The 22,246-nt window shown below is 36.1% G+C and overlaps 1 protein-coding gene across 2 annotated transcripts in view; it reads left to right on the forward strand.

The window, feature by feature from the left end:
* Positions 1 to 22,246, forward strand: part of ABL2 (ABL proto-oncogene 2, non-receptor tyrosine kinase) — a 110,972-nt gene that overhangs the window by 62,652 nt on the left and 26,074 nt on the right. The gene's annotated exons all lie outside the window — the stretch shown is intronic.

The raw sequence follows: 22,246 nt of genomic DNA on the forward strand, positions 1-22,246 counted from the left end.
GCTTTCACAGGGCCGGGGCCCACCAGCGGTATGGCAACCCTCGGTGTTGCTCCCGCGCCTCGCTCAGCCAGTGAGTGGGAACCGGTCTGTATGTGGGATCCAAACCCTCGGGCGGGAGCGCCACCGCACTTCCCAAGCGGCGCACTATCCAGTGCGCCACCGGGCCGGCCCCTGGTGATGAAGTTTTAAATGTGAATTCCTCTATAAGGAACCTTGTGATCTTGGACAGGTTAATTACCTGACAGCATTATTATGAGAATTAGATAATTTTCGTTGATATATATAAGTGCTTTACACATAGTTGTGTCTAAACCTTTCTTTTTTCCCTCAATTCATATCTCATCATCTATTCCCTGTAATACTAGTCTTTTGAGATGCTCAGTGAGAAGAGAGTGTATGAGAAAAGAAATCTGAGATAGGCTGAATGCTGTACGCTGTAGCTTTCTTTTGGAGAGTTACTGTGAACATGACTATATTAAAGGGTTTAATAAGGTAGACATTTCTTTTTTGTAGGGCTTGTATTCAACATTTTCCAAACTTATCTGACTGGAGTACTTGGCTTGTGACATCTATTTAACCTACTTCTATGGAACACACTTTGAGAAATATTGACTTATTTAGTCTTAGTCTGTTTTGTGTTGCTATAACAGAATGCCTGCGACTGGATAATTTATAATGAGCAGAAATTTATTTTTCACAGTTCTGGTGTCTGGAAAGTCCAAGATAGAGGGGCTGGCATCTGGTGAGGGCCTTCTTGCTGTATCATAAGATGGTGAAGGCATCACCTGGAGGAAAGGCAAAGAGGATGAGAGAGAGATCACAAGAGGTCTAACTCACAGCCTCAAGCCCTTTTGTAACTGGCATTAATCCATTCATGAGGGTGGAACCCTCATGACCTAAACACTGCCCATTAGGCCCCACCTTCTAACTGTTGCATTGGGGATCATCCAACACATGAACTTTGGGGGACACATTCAGACCATAGCAGCATGTTACCCCAAATAGTATGGCCCATAATAAATACTCATTTATCAAATACATATATATGATAATATCATTTAGTTTTATCTTGAAATAAGCATTTAAAAAATATATTAACTCTTATCTTGAGATAGGTTATGTAGTTTTATTAAGTCCTTCTGTTTTTTTAAATGTTCTCTGTGTATGACTCCTTATCTCCATTTCTAAAGGAAGTTCTAGGCAGTGATTTGAAAGTTTGGTCCCTAGATAACTAGCATCAGTATGACCTCTGAGTGATATTAGAAATGCAAATTCTTAAGTCCCACCCCAGACACTCTGAATCAGAAACTCAGAGTGAGGCCCAGTAATCTGTGTTTTTTCTAGTAGGTTCTCTAGATGATTTTGATGTGTGCTAAAGGTGGAGAACCCACTCTAGGGAATCATTCAATTGGAGTTATATTAGCAGAGCACAACACCCAGGAAGAGAAGATTCAGAGCATTAAGGTCTGACTAGAATTCATGAGAACACCTTTTTGTACTATGTGTTAATGTCGAAAAGTTTTATAAAATACATTAGAACACAACACTAATACAACAGATTGACCATGTTATTGCCTTAACTTATAGTTTTCAAATTGCAGGTATTGAAATGAATTCAGTGGGAAGCTATTAGCAGTTGAGAAGATAGGGAAGAAAAGAAAAGGGAACGTAAGAATACATCACATGTAGTAAAAATATGTTTTATGAATCTTATTTAATTTGTATATGTTTGTGTATGTATATAATATCACATATTTCTTACTGTGGATTATGGGTTGGGGACATATAAGGGGAAGCAGATGTGTTGTAGAGGAAGGAGCACTGGATTCAGTCTGCAAACTTGGATTTGAGTGCCATTTAGTTATGTTATGACTTTTGTCAATGCTCTGCATATTGTAGTATTGTTGTGAAGATTAAATTAGTCATTCTCAACTGGGGGCAATTTGCCCTCCAGGGTACATTTGACAACTTCTGGAGACATTGGTGCACAACTGGGGAAGGGGAGCTACTAGCATTTAGTGGGTGGAGGCCAGGGATGCTGCTAAACATCCTATGATACATAGGACAGCCCCTCACAACAAAGAATTATCAGGCTCCAGGTGTGTTAGTAATGTCATGGTGGAAAAACCCTGGATTAAATGATTACATTGAAAAAATTATAAATTGTCATATACGGTACATAATATTTGTTTTATTATTAAGAGTATAGTTTAAGTATTTTTAAATACTCAGTATTCTCTTATTTATTTATTATTATTATTTTTTAATTATTATTTTTATTATTGTTTTTTTGCTGCTGGCCAGTATGGGGATTCAAATGCTTGACCTTGGTGTTATATAACACTGTGCTCTAACCAGCTGAGCTGTCAGTATTTTAAAGCATGAATTTTTATCATAAGATATAGCATATAGAGAAGATGAAGAAAATTAGACAAATCTTTGTAATCTTGGAAAAGTTATTTACTAATAAGATTATTATGAAAATTAGATATGTACTAATTAGGTACATATTAGTATAATAATTATATATATGCTGATACGTTCCAAAAGGTTGGAATTTGATTGAAGTAGTATATTGATATATAGGAATGGTGCAGAAGTATATACTTAATACTTATACAAGTATTATAAGTATTATACAAGTTACATATATAAGTATCATATATGGAAATTATATATAATACATATTAAGTGTTATATAAGTTATACAGTACAAGTTATATACATAAGTATTATAAAGTATTAAATACTTATACAAATATTTGTATGAGAACTTATTTTGCATCAATACAAGCAGCTTCAGAGAAGCCTGTATTTAAACATCATATCGGTTCCACCCCTATTATTTGAGAGATTAATATAATTCTGTATTAGTCTGTATTAGTCAGGTACAAAAAGTGTAGCAACTCATGAGGAAACCTTCGAGGTAATGTCACTCAGTTATGAAAACAACAAAAATGGCAAATTTGGAGGGGATAAGCCACCATATTCTCTAGCTCTTTATTAAGCAGATTAATCTCTTCTTACCAGGAGAGATTAATTTCTTAAATTCATAGTCAGAAAATCAAGAAATCAGCTGAATCAAAAATCCTATAATAAATAGCTGTTGCTGATAATTTATGAAACAGTGTCAGTACATTCAAGCCAGTATCTTGACTAGGACTGTTTACCACTCCTTCACCAGCAAGCTGTGATAATCTTCATGTGTTCTATGACAATTTTACTATGCATTACCTTACTTATAGAGAAGTACCATAGACCCTCTCTGTGAATGGGAAAATTAATTGATCTGAGACAGTAGTGTATTAGTCCATTTCTGTTGCTTATAACAAAATACATGGAACTGAGTAATTCATAAAGAAAAATAAAATTTATTGCTTGTAGTTTCTGAGGCTGGGAAGTCCAAAGTCCAAGGGACACAGCTGGTGGTGGTGACAGTGACCCAGGGGTCTCATGTTGCAAGATGGTAGAAGCAGAGAGAGAGCAGAGGGAGACTAACCTCTCATGTGTTCTACTTTTAAAGCCCTCAGAACCACACCCCGAACACCATTTTAAATACATTCACTATAATCTAATCACCTCTTCAAGGCTCCACCTTTCAGTTACCATAATAGGATTTCCCACCCTCTTAACAGTCACAGTGGGGGCCGAGTTTCTAATACATAAAACTTGGGGGACACAATTCAAGCTTCAGTGAGTTTGGGGGGACATAATTCAATCCACTACAATTTGATTATAAGAATTCCACATTAAAGAGGTTATCTGTACTTAGAACATGTATTTTATCCACACTAAATTGAATCTAGTTTACATCCAAGCATCCAATGCAGTTTGATAGTTAGAAAAGGCAGAAACTTCACTATTAAGGTCTGAAGGTAGGGCTTGGTTTACTTTCATTCTGCTCAGCCTTTTCGTCTTCATCAACAAAATAAACTAACATTTATGTAGCCCTTATTTTGTTTTAGGATTGTAAGGGGGAGGAGGAGAGGGAAGAAAGAAGAGCTGGGGAGATATACTGTCCATTTTTAAATGAGGAAACTAAGGAACAGAAATGTTAAGTTAACTTGATATGGGTCACACAACTATTAAGTGGTAGAACCAGGATTCAGATCCAGGGAATCTGGGTCTAGAGCCTATCTATGCTCTTAACTATCATGCTCTACTGCCTATTTTTACTCATATAACAGCTGCGTTGCAAGGCTGTTATAACCAAATGAAATTTCACATGCCTCATTCTTTACATGTATTAGGTACTCAGTAAATGGGAAATGATATTATTATTATATATTCTTGTTAAAACTAGAGTTCTGCAAATCATGACTTTTAAATATCTTTTTAAAACTAGAAATTATTTATGTAATTATATATGTAATCAGAAATGCATGTGTTTTAATCTGTTTTGTGTTGCTATAACGGAAACACCTGAGACTGGATAATTTATAAAGTAAGGAGGTTTATTTGGCTGACAATTCTGGGACAGCTGCATCTGGCATGGGCCTCAGGCTGCTTCTACTCATGGCAGAAAGTGGCAGGCAGCCGGGTGGTACAAGCAGATCACATGGTGAGAGGAAGCAAGAGAGAGAGAGAAGGTGCCAGGGTCTTTTTAAACAATGAGCTCTCATAGGAGCTAATAGAATGAGAACTCACTCATTAATCCCCCCTCCCCCAGGGAGAGCATTAATCCATTCATGAGGGATCCACACCCATGACTCAATCAGTTTCCAACACTGCCACATTGAGGATCACATTTCCACATGAATTTTGGAGGGGACAACACATCTATACTCCATCAGCATGTTTTAAATTTTCTCCCACATAATAAGAGTAGGAGTTATACTAATATCATTTTTTTCTATTAATTCTATCAATATGATGTATTATATTGATTTTCATATGTTGAATCAACCTTGCATTCCTGGAATAAATTCCATATAGTGTGGTGTATAATCCATTTAATATGCTACTGGATTTGGTTTGCTAGTAATTTATACAGGACTTTTGTGTCTATATTCATAAGGAATACTGGTATTTAGTTTTCTTGTGATAACTTTGGCTTTATTTTTTTTTGTTTTTTTCCTTTGGCTTTGTCTTTTCTTAAAGTTATTCTCTACCATCACTGTCTTATCATGGAGAAGGTCTTATTTTACTCACCCATTTCTAGCTTTACGTCAGAGGTCAGTTTTACTACATAAGTGCAGAAAGCTAAACAATCAGGTGGTTGTGGGGGCCCTTAAAACATTCTGGTTTTAGCAAACCTGGACAAGTGATCTCTGGCAGAGGAAGATATTTAATAAGGCATGTACACTTCTGCAGTACTGTTATGGTTCTGTTGTTCCCTGCTGTTAACAGGGTGGCTTTAATTGTTTTCAGAGTTATTGATTGCCCAAGATTTCAAGACTCATCAGTGCCAGAGGCAGAATTATCTACTCCAAAATTGTATCTCTGCAGCATACCACATGGACTGTTCATCTGAGAAATGGGATAATAGTATCTTTCTAGCAGAGTTAAGGTGTTAGTAATAATATATACAAAGTACCTGGCTTATATAACCAAGTACTCAACAACTGTTAGATGTTAATTCTGTCCCATTCTCTGTCTTCTAAATTGCTCCAGAATATTGTGGTGCTCAGAAGTCCAGAATTTTAAGTTTTGCTGCTATGGAGTTGGTATCACGTTGCTTTTTTCTGCCTCTTACCTGTTCTTCTCTGTCCAGTATTCCTAATCCCCACAATCTGGCTTAGCATTCAGGAAGAGTTTTGATGTCTGATTTACATTCTTTCTTAGACTCTTTCACAAATTTTATTAGTGAACACAATATTCTGCACTTCTATCATCAAGATAGAACCATTGGAAATCTAGCAAAACTGAAATGGAAAATTGAAATGAGTCATACTTTGGAGATGGTTTAAATACATAAAGCCACTCCTTTCTTAGCCTGGCCCAGCTATCCTGGTGAAGAAACACTGCTAAGCTCCTGCTTGAAAGGATTCTGTATCTTTTGGATATCTCTAAAGGATTTTTTTTTTCTTTTCTTTTCTTTTTTTTTTTTTTAAATCACATACAGGGCCGGCCCGTTGGCGCACTGCTGCAGTGCGCCACTTGGGAGCGAGGCGGTGCTCCCGCCAAGGGTTCGGATCCCACATGCAGACTGGTTCCCGCTCGCTGGCTGAGCGAGGTGCGGACGCGACACCGAGGGTTGCGATCCTGTTGCCGGTCCTGGTCCGGTACGGGCGCGACACTGAGGGTTGCGATCCGTTGCCAGACACGAAAAAAGACAAAAAGGAAAAAAAAAAATCACATACAGTTGTCACCTAATCTATGGACTTGTGGACTAGAATGACATTATTAGTAGTGGTGGTGGAGTTAAAGCAGAGTTTTTTGCTGCCCTGTGATTTTTATCTCACATCATAAGTCAAGCTTTTTGATACTGACAGATCTTCTAGTTAAAAATGAATTTAATAGAGTTTTATTAATTAAGATATGACATGAACGTTTCCATTACTTTTGTAATTTCAAATAGACCTGTTTTAAGCTGGAGAAAAATAGAATTCAGCAATGAAAGCACAGGGGTTGAATCCTGAGTGTGTTTTTATAGATTATTTGAACACAATATATATACCAATGTGTCCTAAGCCAAAAGAGTTTCGTAATTTGAAGTATGTTTTTTTTCTTCTTACCTCTCTCTAACACTCATGCTGTAGGGAGGACTGGGATTCTATTGCTTTGGGCAGCTGGTAGCTGCTGAAATATTAGGGTAATGAATAAGGTTCTTTGTTTCTCTTAGTTAAGGCAATTTGAAGCCTTTATTTTATTTTATTTTTGCGGGGTTATGAACCTGTGACCTTGGTGTTATAAGGCTACATTCTAACCAGCTGAGCTAACCAGCCAGCCCAGTCAAGGCAATTTGAAATATCTCAGTTCAGCCAGCAGGAAATAGCTTGCAGCCAGTACCCAGGAGTATATAGGGAGTGTATATACACATAGACATATTTCTTCATAGATATTGGAGAACTAGATGTACAGTTCTGAAACAGGAAAAACCAGCTTTAAAAAAAAATTTTTAGCATCACTTGAAAGGATTGTTATGTTACTAAGTTTTCTACAGGGTGTGACAGGTGTCCTAATAGAATAAAGTTAGAGAAACTTTAGAACTGTGAGAAATATTTCCTAATGAATACCTACACATACATTACTTTTTTGTTGAGAGGTTTGTGAGTTGAGCCATATACATTGTTTTTTTTTTTTTGTCTTTTTGTCTTTTTGTCGTGACCGGCAACAGATCGCAACCCTCAGTGTCGCGCCCGTACCGGACCGGGACCGGCAACGGGATCGCAACCCTCGGTGTTGCCCCCGCTCCTCGCTCAGCCAGTGAGCGGCCGGTCTGTATGTGGGATCCGAACCCTCGGCGGGAGCGCTGCCGCGCTTCCCAAGCGGTGCACTATAGCAGTGCGCCACCGGGCCGGCCCAAGCCATATACATTGTGGGAAGACTATTGTTCAGCTCATTCTTTCTTTGAGGAAAAATCAAAAGGAAAGACAGTTTATTTCATTTTTGGTCCAATTAAGGTTCTAAGAAGAGGTGAAGTTTTCCAGTCATATTAGAGAAAACGTTATATTTTTGGGTGGATTCAAAGTTCTGCCATGACCTATACAGATTTTTAAGAACTCTTCTCTGTGTCACTGTGCATCAATTTTAGAAAAATTTGTGATTACTTTGCTGCTGGGAGTAAATGGCAGACATTTCCAGTTTCCTTTGATTGAATGGACTGGTTGGTAAGCACATGCATAGCATTCTGATTAGCCTCTTAGGTTTGACTTCTAAATGTCATCCTATGTACGGGTAGATGAATCAAGATCAGCCTACTTTGGGAACCTTGCTGTCTTCAAATTCTTCTCCAGAGAGTTAAGAAAAGGGCTTTTCCAGGGTTTTTTTGTACCACTATCTACTGCATTAGAGAGGCAGCCTAGTATACTGAAAAGAGCATGGGCTTTAAAGTTAGACAAAACCTAGGGTTTTGAATGCTGGTTTCACCAACTAGCTCTGGGACTTGAATAAATTCTTGACATTTCCTAACATTTGTAGGTTGGTGATAATAATGCCTCTTCTTCGGGGATATAGGTTATGATACTGTAAATTATAATATATCAAGAATACTTGAGTGCCTGCTGTGTGCAAGTTACAGTGATTAATACAGAGGAAAATCCATGATCATGTTGTCTAATGCAAACAGCTGTCTGTTCAAAGAGTCTTATCTTAAAAGAGAGGAGTCCTTCTGAAATGCAAATAACTTAAAATTATCTCAGAACAACTACATTTTCAAAAAGAGTGCAAATGATAATGTAAGAAATAATGAGAAGGGGTGCTATTAGGGAAATGATATTACAATGAAATTAACCTGTTGTATATTAAGAGGTTCTTGTGGCCAAAACAAGAATTCCTAAGTCCCACTCTAGATCACTCCTTTATCCAATTTCCTCTTTCAAGGATGACATCTGCACATGGAACATGTTTTATTTTAAATTTTGTTCATCCTTTAAAAACTGATAGATCAAAAAACAAAAAAAACCTGATAGATCATTGAAATTGTTGTATATAGCCTTACAAATATATATAAATTACTTAGCCACTGATGGAGTTTACTTTGAAATTCTTTTGTAAAACCTTATCATTTTTATAGCTCTTGGATCTTAGGAATCTGAATATCTAGAACAAAAATCTAAATGAAATAAATTTGCACATGTCCCAAACAAATCGATGGACTTAATTCCTTCTACTGCCAAGTTGCAAGTCTTAAGTTATAAGAATTGGTAGGTTATATTTTAATGTTAGCCTTAGAGCTAAAAATTGCTATAAAAATGTGTATTAGAGAACTTTAAGAATAAGATTAAAAACTGGATAGAAATATGTGAAAAATATCAGTAGTTATTTTTGGGTGATGGGATCATGACTGCATTTAATTATCTTAATTAGCATATTTTTAAGATTCTAGGAAATAGACCAATATTGCGTTTATAAGTAGGAAAAAATGACGTGTCAAAACAAGTATTTATTAAATACATATGCTAGGAAAATGAATATGAGGCCGGCCCGTGGCTCACTCGGTAGAGTGTGGTGCTGATAACAACAAGGCCCCGTGTTAGGATCCTATATAGGGATGTCCGGTTTGCTCACTGGCTGAGCGTGGTGCTGACAACACCAAGTCAAGGGTTGAGATCCCCTTACCGGTCATCTTTTTTAAAAAAAAAAAAAAGAAAAAGAAAATGAATATGAATAAGACATGTAATCCCTGCTCTTAAATAGGGATGGGGACAGGCAAAGGTGAAGTGGGGTCAGACATGTAAGCAATAATATTTTTTTGTATTGTGCAATATTTCCTTCCCCCAAATAATGATAACAATAATAAAAATCCATGTGATTATGGTACAGTGTAGAGTTATAAACTTTGTCTTAGGTATGGGAGAAAACACTTTCACAGAACAACAAGTAAAAGAGATAAAATATAAATCAAATGTTAAATGGTGAATTAACTAGGTAACTGAAAGGGAAGAGTATTTTAGGAAGAGAAAATTGGCATGAACAAAGATCAAACAAATTGACAAGTTCAGAGAACTGCCGATAGATCTATATATGGTTGAAACATAAGGTATAAGAAAGAAAGTGGTGGGAGATTGGGCTGGGAAGGTAAGTGCCAGACCATGGAGAATATTTTTGTATACCATGCTGAAGAATCTGTAATTTAATTCTGTATGTTAGCGAACTATCAAAGGTTTTAAGTAGGCACATAATTCGAGATTTGCCCTTTCAAAATATCAGTTTAGAAGCAATGTGGGTATTAGATTGAAGCAGAGCAAGGTAGAAGTCAGGAAGATCAGATAGATGAATGTTGTAGTAGTGTAAGCAAGGAAATAATGAGCGTCTGAATTAAGACAGTGATAATAGATGGAGATGAACACATGGGTTTGAGAAATATTTAAGAGCTAGAATCCCTAAGATATAGCAATAGAGGGAATTGGGGAAGAAAAAGGGATCTAGAATGATGATGAGATTTCTGGATTGGATGCCTGGGATATACCATTAACAACAACAAAACACACATTTACACAAGTACATATACCCGAAGCAAAAAAGAAATGAACCAAGAATAGGAACAAAATGGGTTTTTAGTGCTTTTAGGCTAAGCAAATTTATCCATAGGCTATAAGAGTCAAGCAGTGTGTTATTCAGGAGAATGTTTTGGGTTGGTGGCATTTGGGAGCTGTGATAGGCTGAAAAGTGCACCCTCAGAAGACATTCATGTCCTAATCCCTAGAACCTGTGAATGTTACTTTCTATGGCCCAAAAAAAGAAAAAAATTGTGGAGAGTGCCATCTTTATAGGTGTGATGGGGAGCTACCTTGGATTGAGTGTCCCCCCACAAAACTTGACCCCCCCCGTGACAGTGGTAAGAGGGTGGGAAGTCCTATTATGGTGATTGAGAGGTGGGGCCTTGAAGAGGTGGTTAGATTGTAGGACCATGCTGTAGTGAATGGATTAATAGTGGTGGTCAGGGGCGTGGTTCTGAGGGCTTTAAAAGGAGAGCATGAAGAGTCTGTCTCTCTCTGCTCTGCCATTTTCTGCCATGTGAGACCCCTGAGTCACTGTTGCCACCACCAAGACCTTCACCAAATGTGTACCCTGGACTTTGGACTTCCTAGCCTCCAAAACTGTAAGCAATAAATTTAGTTTTTTTTATAAATCACCCAGTTTCAGGTATTTTGTTATAAGTAACAGAAACAGACTAATACAGGATTTTATCCTGGATTATTGAGTTGGGCCCTAAATGCCATCACATGTGTAAGAGGGAGGCAGAGGGAGATTTCACATACACAGAGGAGAAGGCAATGTGAAAATGGAGCAGAGAGAGATTTGAAAATGCTGGCCTTGAAGATTGAGTGATGTGGCTACAAGCCAAAGAATGCTGGCAGCCACTAGAAGCTGGAAGAAGCAAGGAATGGATTCTCCCTTAGAGCCCCCAAAGGGAGCTGTGGCTTTCCTCACACCTTGACTTTGTCCCAGTGGTGCTTGTTTCAGACTTCTGGCTTCCATAGCTATGAGAGAATATATTTCTCTTGGTTTAAGCCATCTAGTTTATGGTCACAAGAGCCAGTAGCCTAGAGTTTGTAATTAAAAGAAAGGGTGTGAATGACTTCACTTAGGGAGATTGCATTGAATGAAAAGGAAGGAGGAAAGAAGATAGAATTTTCTATTATCTGGCACCATCCAGAAATATGATATTTTGGATTAGAGAGTATTTCAGAAACTGAATATAAAACATTATAATTATTACCACTTTTTTAATTGATAAAGAATGTTTTTGATGAAATGCCAATAATTTCCTTTGTTTTTTGTATAAAATGTTGAACAATGTTGATAACTTCTAGATTTGTGTCCTCAGAGGATATACAAGGGGTCTTCAAAAAGTTCATGGAAGTATTTGTATTTAATTCAATTTTTCCATGAACTTTTTGTAGTACTTCATAATTTACTTATATTGTGTTTTGTTCTTATAATTCTTTCTTTGATATTTGGATGTTACTTTATATTTTGTTCCAAACCAGAGATTTAATATTTGTTTCCATCCTCTTTTCAGATAATTATTAAGTCTCTTCTTTAAAAGATTTCTTAAATCTGTCTGTTGTTCTCCATTTCCTGGTCAAGCCCTTATCATCTTAATTTAGTTTTCTGCAGCAGACTTTTAGTTATTCTCTTTAACTCGTGGTGGTCCACCAGGAGTACTACAGACCTGTATTCTTTAAATAGCACAATAAATGTATTACTACTTCTTACAAATGTCGAATGGTTCCATATTGCTTACTGTGATGCGTCTGAACGTCAAGAACATCTGTCATTTGGCCCACAAATATCTCACCTTAGTTTATTTACACACACATACCCAGTTGTCTCTTCTAAACAAGAACAAACTCACTAAGCTGGATTAAGTAATGTGCCACGTTGGCCCCTCTCCAGAGTGTTGGTTTCTAAAGGTTCACTGGAAATGTAACAAGGTGGAGAAATTGTTTACTAGAAACTCTCAGAGACTAAGTTTTTGTTTGTTTGTTTGTTTGTTTTAATCTTTGAGGAATATTTTCATACATGAGACCACCAGAGGACATGCCAAACTGCCTGCTGAGGTCAGTAATTCTGGCTAACTGCAGGGCTTATTGCTGAGTTAGGACTCCAAGTTTAGGGCCAGAGATGAATTGTTCAGAACCGCAGAAGAGGTGTTCAATTAAGCACATGCACAAGAAGGAAGCATGAGCTTCTTATCTTCTCTGCTTTCCTTTCTTCCTCAGTGCAGTCTTCAGGCTTCTTTCTGAGTAAATGTTGAACATGTATTAAATATTAATTATAAAAGCCTACCTAAGTTCCCACAAGTCTTGGTCTGGCCTTGAACTTAACAATACTTCCGTTTTTTAAGTGTGTTTATATTTTTTCTGCTTAGAAAAATGTACTTTTTCTTTCTCTGTAATAGAAGATGTTGAATCTAAAGTAGATTGATATCTGTGGTTATGGACTCCGAGAAGCCTCCTACTCTAACAGGAGCAAATGCATCCCCTTTGAACTTTCAGACATATGACTTGAACAGATATAGAGCATGCATTCTCAACAGAGGTGATAACATACTAACAACTTAACGGTTTGTGATTTTCCAGAGCTTAGAGCTACCATACAAAGTCTTATCCTTTTAAAATTTAATTTCTCTTGTTAAGGGAGAAATTGAATTAAAAATTAAATTTATTTAAGTCAATTTAACTTAAATTTAATTTTATTCCTTAGAGTACTGATTATGAAAAAAAAAGTTGAGAAACACTGGTATAGAGAAAGAGAAAAGATGCTGTAATAGCATTTATTTTCTGTGGCAAGAGGTCTCATACTTACTGAATTTTTAAAATGAGATAAAAATTCTTTTTATTAATCATTTATTAGCAAAGCTTTTTGCTGGTTTCATTGGACAGAGAAGCATATTGATTCTGTACCTGTAGAAACTTAATCTTATTTGAGAAAAAAAGACATAAAAATGGGAAGTAGTAAATTATAGTGTTTACTATGTATAGAAGATGTCCCAGATTAGTATAACAGTTGCTGTTTTAGGCAAAAGGTGCTTTGACTTTAGACAAAGGAAGAGATTACTTGATCTGCACTGGTCAGAGAGGCCAGGTTCAAGGAGAATCTAGGAACTTGAATTACATCTTTAAAGAAATACAGGATTTGAGTAGACAGAGGGAGAGGGTAAGCACCGTCTTGATTAAAATGCCATTTTGATTTTTTGTGAATGTGAGAGTGTATGAGAGCTAGGGAGCTATCCTACAACTACTATGATTGACCAACCTAAAGAGAGTCAGTCTTAAAAATATTTAGAGGTACTTCTATTGCTTAATTTTATTTCTGTACCTTTTACTTCTTGTTAGCTGTATCAAATCTTCAAACCTGAGTCAAAAAGTTTATTCTTACCTTTTAATAAGATTTAGTTGTGAAGTAGGAAGGCAACTCTTTTGGACTACAGAAAAAAGTAAAGTTCTAACTTATGGTGTCAAGATTGCATTTTGTGTGCATTTAATCTCATGTTAGGACCCCTTTAAGTACTTATCATTTGTTTTCCTGTTTTACAAATGAAAGTTGTGAGCTCAGAGGCCTAACTTTTTGAATGGCAGGGCCTAGGACTACTTAACACAGCCTAAGCTCTTAAATTTAAAAAAAAGAAAAGGAAAAGGAAAAAAAGCTTATTAACAAATCAGGAATTGTAGTCTTTTTTATAATGAAAAGCCAATATTTGTTCCTAAAGCCTTGAGTTCGGGAAAGGAAGGGAAAAGAGGTGAATGCTGAGAGTAAAGTAGCATAATGTGGAATTGGTGCTCTCCTTCTTAGAATTCTAGTCAGCTGCTATGTTTGGAGCTCGAGCGGTGAGGATTAATATTGGGCGGGGCAGCTGCCAGCTTAGAGATCACCTTGTTCTGACACTAGATGTGTTTCTTCATCTCAATAATAATGGAGTTGAACATATTTTAAAGGTCTACCATTCGATCCTGAAATATTAGTTAAAGGACCCCTGAGAAGTACCTTTCTGTGCCTAGATCTTTGTAATGTTCTCTGTTTCATGCTGATGCGAGAAGGGAATAGGTGGTCTGTGGTGGGATTGTTCGTCTGGGATGGCTCCAATCTAAGAGATATGTACAGTTATAAAAATGACAGCCTCTGTTGTGAGGCTGTTTGAAATTAAGGATTTACATAGTGAAGAATCAAACTTTTTTCTTTGTCATATCTAGTGATAAGAGTGATGTTAGAAGTTGTATTTTACATATTTTCCATTTGTTGATTTTGATTTACTGCCTATGCCACTAACAACTTACAAAATAGGAAATATAAACAGCAAAAGAGATGGGGAATGTTTTACCTTTGCTGGGAAGGAAATATAATTTTTCCTTCATCCCCATGAGGTCTTAGTTGGGATGGACCCCTGTAACAAAAGACAGATCAACAAGAGAAAAACAAACAAGTTTATTAATGCATGTAGTGCACATCACGCAGAAGAAATCTCAATGAAAAGTAACTCAAATCAGTGGCTTAGAACTCTAGTTTATATAGCATCTTTGACAAAGAATAAATTTGTAGAGAAATGACAGGACAAAGGAAAGACATTTTAGGATTCAAAAAATGGGAAATTGTGGGAAAGTAAATATATGGAAGGAACCAAGGAGTAAGGCTTGTTTGCAGAATCCTCTGGTGTCATCCCTGGGTTGATAAGTCTAGAGTTGTCTCCAGTACAGGGAAATTTATATCCCATCTTTAGGAAGAAAAGCAAGAGGATAGGGAGAGCTTTTCCTCTGTTTGTTGCTTCTCAGTTGCTTTTAGCTAAAAAATAATTTTTATGTCAAAGAGGCATATTTTGGAGTGACACATCTGGTTTCCTTCACCTTACTAGCAGTGACTTGTGAATGAAAATAAGTTTTGTTGTATGCTTTTCAAATTGTATGTCACCCTAGTGCAGTGAGCATTTTTATAAAGAGAGAAATTTTTGGAAAGATGTATCATGAGCTTTAAAAATGCCCTTTGACCTGAAAATTCGTCTTAGTGAAGTAATGTTAAATAGAGAAAAATTTGAGGGTACGAAGAACATACAAGTTTTATTTGGTAATAGGCCCAAGTGGTAAATGATGGTACCTTTGCAAAATAGTAGTTAACTCTATTGATCATTCTCTGCTTCGTCAAATACATTAGTTACCCTGCATTGGTGGGGGATATGTTCTAAGAGCCCCAGTGCATGCTTGAAACTGCAGATAGTACCAAACCATATGTATACTATGTTTCTTTCCTATACATACATACCTATGATAAAATTTAGTTTATAAATTAGTCACAGTAAGAGATTGACAGCAATAATAATAAAATAGAACAATTAAGTAAAAGAAGGGTCACTTGAATTCAGCACTGCACTATTGTGATAGTCAATCTGATAACTGAGATGGCTACTAAGTCACACATTTCCATCCTTAACCCCTGGCAATCACAATGGTTTTGTCTTTTGGAAAATGTGGTCTTTTTTTTACTGGCTTCTTTGGCAAACTTGGCATAATGCTTTTGAGAGTCATCCAAATTGTTGTGTGTATCAATAGTTTGAGGTATCAACAGTTCTTCCTTAGGAAGAAGTATTTCACTGTATGGATATACCACAGTTTGTTTATCCATTCATCCAATGAAGGACATTGAGGTTGTGTTCAGTTTTGAGTAATTAGGAACAGAGCTGCTAAAATAGCTCTATTCGTATTCTCTTATTTGTGTGCAGGTTTTTGTATGAACATAAATTTTTATTTCTCCAGGATAAATACTCATGAGTGGGATTGCTGGGTCATATGACAAATCATGTATCAGTCCTTCATTCCTTTTTATTGCGGAATAATTTTATTTATGCCGTCATGAATTGATGGACATTTGGGTTGTTTCCACTGTTTATCATGAATACTATGAACATTCATGTATAAGTTCTGTGTGGACATGTGTTCGAATCCTTTTATTTCTAACCTACCAATATGATTATATTTGAAATGAGTTTCTTTTAGACAGCCTATTGATGAATTGTTACATATCCATTTTGACAATCTATCTTACAATTGTGTTTAGATCATTTGCATTTAATGTAATTACTGATATGTTTAGATTTAGGTCTCCCATTTTATGTTTTATGTTTGTTTCTATTTCTCCCTTCCTGCCTTCTCTGAGATTATTTGAACATTGTTTTTTAGTATCCCATTTTAATTTATCTATTGTGTCTTTGGTTTTATCTCTTTGTTTAGGTTTTCTAGTGGTTGCTCTAGAGATTTTGTTGTACATGTTGAACTTTTCACACTCAGATTCAGTATTTTACCACTTCAAGTGAGATATGGAAACCTTACCATCATATCGTTCCCTTCTCTTTCCTTTCTTTATGTTATAGTTGTTATATAGTATATCTGCATACATTGAAGAGCCCCTACAAGTGACGTTACACTTTTTGCTTCAAACCATCAAACTATTTTAAAAAACTCAAGAGGAGAAGAATAGTCTATTACATTTAACCAGAAATTGACCAGTTTTGTAGCTCTTAACTCTTAATGTTCCAAAATTACCCTCTGGTATTATTTTCATTGTCTGAAAAACATCTTGAACAATTCTCTTAGAGCTGGTCTTCTGGCAACAAGTTCTTTCCTTCAGCTGGGTCTTTAACTAGTGTCTTTATTTCATTTTCATTTGTGAAGGATATTTTCTGTGGATATAGAATTTTGGGTTGACAGTTTTGGTTTTTTTTTTCCCCCTCAGCTTTTTCTTTTTTTTTTTTTTTTTGTCTTTTGTCTTTTTCCGTGTCCGGCAACGGATCGCAACCCTCAGTGTTGCCCCCGTACCGGACCGGGGACCGGCAACGGGATTGCAACCCTGGGTGTTGCTCCCGTGCCTCACTCACCAGTGAGCGGGAACCGGTCTGTATGTGGGATCCGAACCCTCGGCGGGAGCGTCACCGCGCTTCCCAAGCGGCACACTTATCCAGTGCACCACCGGGCCGGCCCCCCCTCAGCTTTTTCTGCTACTTTGTAGTCTCCATGGTTTCAAATGAGTAATCTGCAGTGATTTGAATCATTGTTCTCCTGTAAGTAAGATCCTGCACTTTTGCCTGACTATTCTTTCCCTGAGTGATCTCATCCAGATCCATGGGTTTAAATACCATCTAAAAGCTGATGACCACAGCCAAGGATCTTCTCTGAGCTCCACATTTATATATCAAAGTGCTTAATTATATCTCCTAAGTCTACCTGTCCATGGTAGAACTTATGATATACAGACAGTCCCCGACTTAACGATGATTCAACTTAACCTTAAGTTTTTGACTTTATGATGGTGTGAAAGCAATATGCATTAAGTAGAAACCGTAGTTAGAGTACACATGCAACCATTTTGTTTTTCATTTTTAGTACAATATTCAATAAATTAAATGAGATAGTCAACACTTTATTATAAAACAGGCTCTGTGTTAGATGATTTTGTCCAAATGTAGGCTAATGTAAGTGTTCTGAGCATGTTTTACATAGGCGAGGCTAAGCTATGATGTTTGGTATGTTAGGTATGTTAAATACATTCTTGACTTATGATATTTTCAACTTACGATTTATCAGGACATTACCCTATCCTAGGAACATTGAGGAATGAATATCTGTACTATTACTGCTTCTGAGTGAATTACATGGCCATCTACCCAGTTACTCAGGCCTAAAACCTAGCAGCCATTCTTTATTTTCTCCCACTGTCTTATATTATGTTGAAGTAATCTGCAAGCCCTATTGAGTCCATCTCCAAATCATATCTTTAAGTTCATTTGCTTTTCTTTTTCTCCACTGCCATCATACTATTCCAAGATCCCATTCTTGAACTACTTCATATTTTTCTGTTTCTAATTTTGTTCTCTATGTGGTCCAAATTTTTTTATACATGGTAGCGGTTTTTTTTACAAATGGAAGTCAGACCATATGATGTCCCTGCTTAAAACTGTTCACTGGATTTCCATTGTATTTGGAATAGAATCCTAAATTCTTAAGCTCGTGATCTGGTTAGCCCCTGTTTACCTTACTTTGTTTCATGCTCCTTTTCTGACTTCCAACAGTAGTCACATTTTTCATTTCCTCTGCATACCAGGTTTTTTCTACCTCAGGGTTTTTGCACTTGCTACATTCTCTTTGCTCAGAATGCTTGCTCCCTCCCTTTCCCACCCCATCTGGCTTAGATCCCTCTTTTGCTTCTGGCCTTAGTTTAAGTGTCACCTTCATTAAAGTAGTGCACTTCCCCTGTTATTAAAGAGATTTGCAAACAATGACATTGCTACTCTTATCTCCCAATTCTCTTTTGAAAAGTAGTTATTTTTAATAAAAATACATATGTTAATATATTGGTTTAATGTTACTTTAGAATTAATAAATATCGATAAAATTTCTCAGTTTTAGTTTCAGATATAAATAATGATAGATTTAACCTACATAAACAAAAGGTTTTTGGAGGCCTCAGTAATTTTAATCTTTTATTATGGCAAAATTTTAGGTGTATAATTCAGTAGCATTAAATATATTCACAATGTTGTACAACCATCCATTTGCAGAACTAGATTTCCAGAACTAGAAAAAATTCAAAATATTTCATTAAAGTGGAATCATACAATATTTGCCTTTTTGTATCTGGTTTATTTCACTTAGTATAATGCTTTCAATGCTCATTTATGTTGTAGTATATATTAAAATTTCATTTCTTTTTATAGCTGAATAATATTCCATTGTATGTATTTACTACATTTTATTTATCCATTTATTTCGTCTTTACTCCTAATTATAATATAAGCAATTGAAATTATAACTGTTAATCATTGATAATTTAAATAGCAGATTTATTGATTAAATAGTAAATCATATGGTATAGAATTTACATATGGATAAACATGGGTTATGAGGATCCTTTCCCATAATTTTTGTATAATCCAGAGAAGGAGAGATTCAACGTGGTATTTGAAATTCTGAGTCATGGGCCGACCCCTTGGCTCACTCGGGAGAGTGCGGTGCTGGGAGCACAGCAGCGCTCCTGCCGCAGGTTCGGATCTTATATAGGGATGGCCAGTGCGCTCACCGGCTGAGCGCGGTGTGGGCGACACCAAGCCAAGGGTTGCGATCCCCTTACCAGTCACAAAAAAGAAAAAAAAAAAATGAAATTCTGACTCATTAATTGAGGTAACCCTTAGTCATTTTACTCTTGATTTTCCCACGATGTTGATAGTATTGGCTTTGTAAAGGTTAATTTCATTGAAAGCATAAGCTTTGATTTATTTATTTATTTATTTTTATTTTTTTTATTTTTTAAAAGATGACCGGTAAGGGGATCTTAACCCTTGACTTGGTGTTGTCAGCACCACGATCACCCAGTGAGCCAACCGGCCATCCCTATATGGGATCCGAACCCACGGCCCTGGTGCTATCAGCACCGCACTCTCCCGAGTGAGCCACGGGCCGGCCCAGCTTTGATTTTTTTAAACTGTTGATAAGTACCTACATGAAAGTTGTTCTTTCCCTAATAAGGTTAAATTATAATTTTTTATGTTTCACCCTTATTGAAGGCTGTTTCAGACCTGCCATCCTATTACGTTACTTTTACTGATCTAGAACAGTGGCTGATACTTAGTAGGTGCTCAATAAATATTTATTGAATCAATGAGTATTCTCAGCTACACAGTTACAAACTCTCCTTTTATATTATTTTTGAAGATCATACCACTAAAGTCCATTATTTGTAGATCTTGCCAGTTTAATTCTCATTGGGTACTCATTTTTAGGCTCTTAATCTTTTTTAACTTTGTTCCTATATGAGTGTATTAACAAAGATTAGGCTTTTAAAAGTTTCAACACTCAAAAGTTTTCAACACTTATCATGTCATGTTTTTAATCTTTATTGAACTATAGAGCCAAAATGTTAGCAAGAGGCAGTTATTTCTTGGCTTCTGTACTTATGAATCAGATCGTAACTATTTCTTTGACTTTGGATTTGTGGTTTCTTGAACTAATTTAAGTGATGTAAAAGATGAGTCTTGTTAGGCGTTTCCTCTCTAAAGTGTATTTGGTGTTTACTGTAAACAGGTTTTCTCCAAGGAAACCTCTCTCTGTAGTCTCACCTCATCATCTCCTTAGGAATGAAAACCCATCTACAAGTACTGATCCCTCCATTATTTTATTATTAAGCAATTTGTTACTCATATGTGTGTTTGTTTTTATTTTACTTACATATATAATTTTAAATATTCCCAGTTTTTGAAGTAACTCCATTCTGACTCAGTTTTTTGCTGATGACTTGACATTTTCCTTTAGGTTATCTTCTACCCACGTTGGGAGTTGTGAATACTTACCCTTTTATTGTTTGTTTTCTGGCCGTAGAGTACATGAGTAAGTGTCACATGCATGTGGTATTGCTTGTCAGAGAGTGGAATTCTAAGACTTCCTCTTTACATAGAACAGTTTAACTTTAGTGCTTCTGGGTAGAGGTATGGTCCTCGGGACAGTTCTGCTTCCACCTAATAGTTATGGCAGCGATCAAGACATGTCGCTTTGCTGCCTGTGCATTGAGGCCTCAGAATCTGCTCTACCCAACTTGACAACAGGTATCGTTCAGAGTTGATAGTTTGGGGGTGGGTAGATAACCACAATAATCAAGTGTGAATGGAGATTTCAAAAAATTTATCTTATTTACTACTGTTACCATCTTCATTCTTGGTCAGTGAAGGTTTGTGTGTTTTTCCGCCCTTGCATTTCACAGTAGAATCTCAATAACTGCTTACTTATTGAATGGAAGAATATGTGAATAATATGTAATATTTTGTGATATTAAGATATATATGGCTCGATGTGAAGAAATTAAACTATTTTAAGAACTATTGAATAATTTATCCAACTATTTTATATAGTTTTTAAAAGAGGTATTAAAAATTGTAGCCTCTTAGAGAATATGCAGTCAGATAAAGTAGAATTCTGGCAAGGTAAGTGTTTATAAAATACTTAAAAATGTCTAAACTGAAAATTTTATATATTAACTTCTCCAATTACTACCTGACAAATATTTAATTAAACTGATAAAAGTTATTGAATAATTAATTGGTGAAAAGTATCAAACTAAATTTAGGAATTATCTTGGAATTTGAGCTTTATTATTCTGGATTTTAACTTGCTTAATTAATCATGACAATTTATGCTGTACAAGTTGCTATTTATTTCTCTTTTGCTTTTTTTGTTGTTGTATCCTGCAAATGTATCGATAGAAAAGAATAATAAAAATTACCTTTTCTTAATTGTCATGTTTATTTCTGCTACCTGAGTCCTTTACACACCAAAAGTGAAAAATCTACTCAAGTCCATGATCTAATAATCCCTTCTATAGCAGTGATTATTGGAAGATTAGTTAATTTTACCGTCTAAGGTGCCTAATTTATAGCAGTCACTTCACATTGTTCAAAAATAAAACATTCCTGGCCTACACACTTGCATTTAGGTAGGCACAGTACATCTGAATCATCCAGACATGTCTGTCTGAACTGATGAGGAAAGTGGCATAGACCAGACCCACTGGGTAACACTGTGACATTTAGTTGCTCTTCCCACAGCCTTTTGTTTCATTTTGGTTTTTGCCTTTATTTCTTAGCTTGTTCTCCCCCATTTAGTTCTTTAACTGTTTGTGATTCAAAATACATGTTCATTCCTAGCCTCAGAAAAATATTAGGATGTTTATGTCTTTAAAAAAAGTTTTCCTTTTGTTTGGTGTTAATGGGTAGGATGGTTTTTAAATGGATATCCTGTGTGGGTGGATTGTACAGGATACTGACCCTTAATTCTGTGAGAACAAAAGAATGAGTGGGAAGAAAGAAGAAAGGAAGGAAATAAGATCTTTTGACTTTAACTGAAAAGACCATAGAACCAGAGATGGGAAGAAGGGGAGTGGAATAAAATGAATTGTTTTCCAATTTGTGGAGCTTTTAGTACTTTGGCCTCAAAAATAACTTTTATCCTGTATTTATTACTTTATATGTTTGATAAATATATAGTATTGTTTGGCCTGTGTATATCTTTTAAATCTACATGAAATCGTGCTGTAGGTCTCATTCTGTTTTCTCCTTTTGTCAAATAACATGGTTTTTAAGCAGCTGACTTGCCTTTAACAGTCCTCC

The sequence above is a fragment of the Galeopterus variegatus genome, unplaced genomic scaffold (assembly GCF_000696425.1).
Source record: "Galeopterus variegatus unplaced genomic scaffold, G_variegatus-3.0.2 Scaffold694, whole genome shotgun sequence".
NCBI lineage: Eukaryota > Metazoa > Chordata > Mammalia > Dermoptera > Cynocephalidae > Galeopterus > Galeopterus variegatus.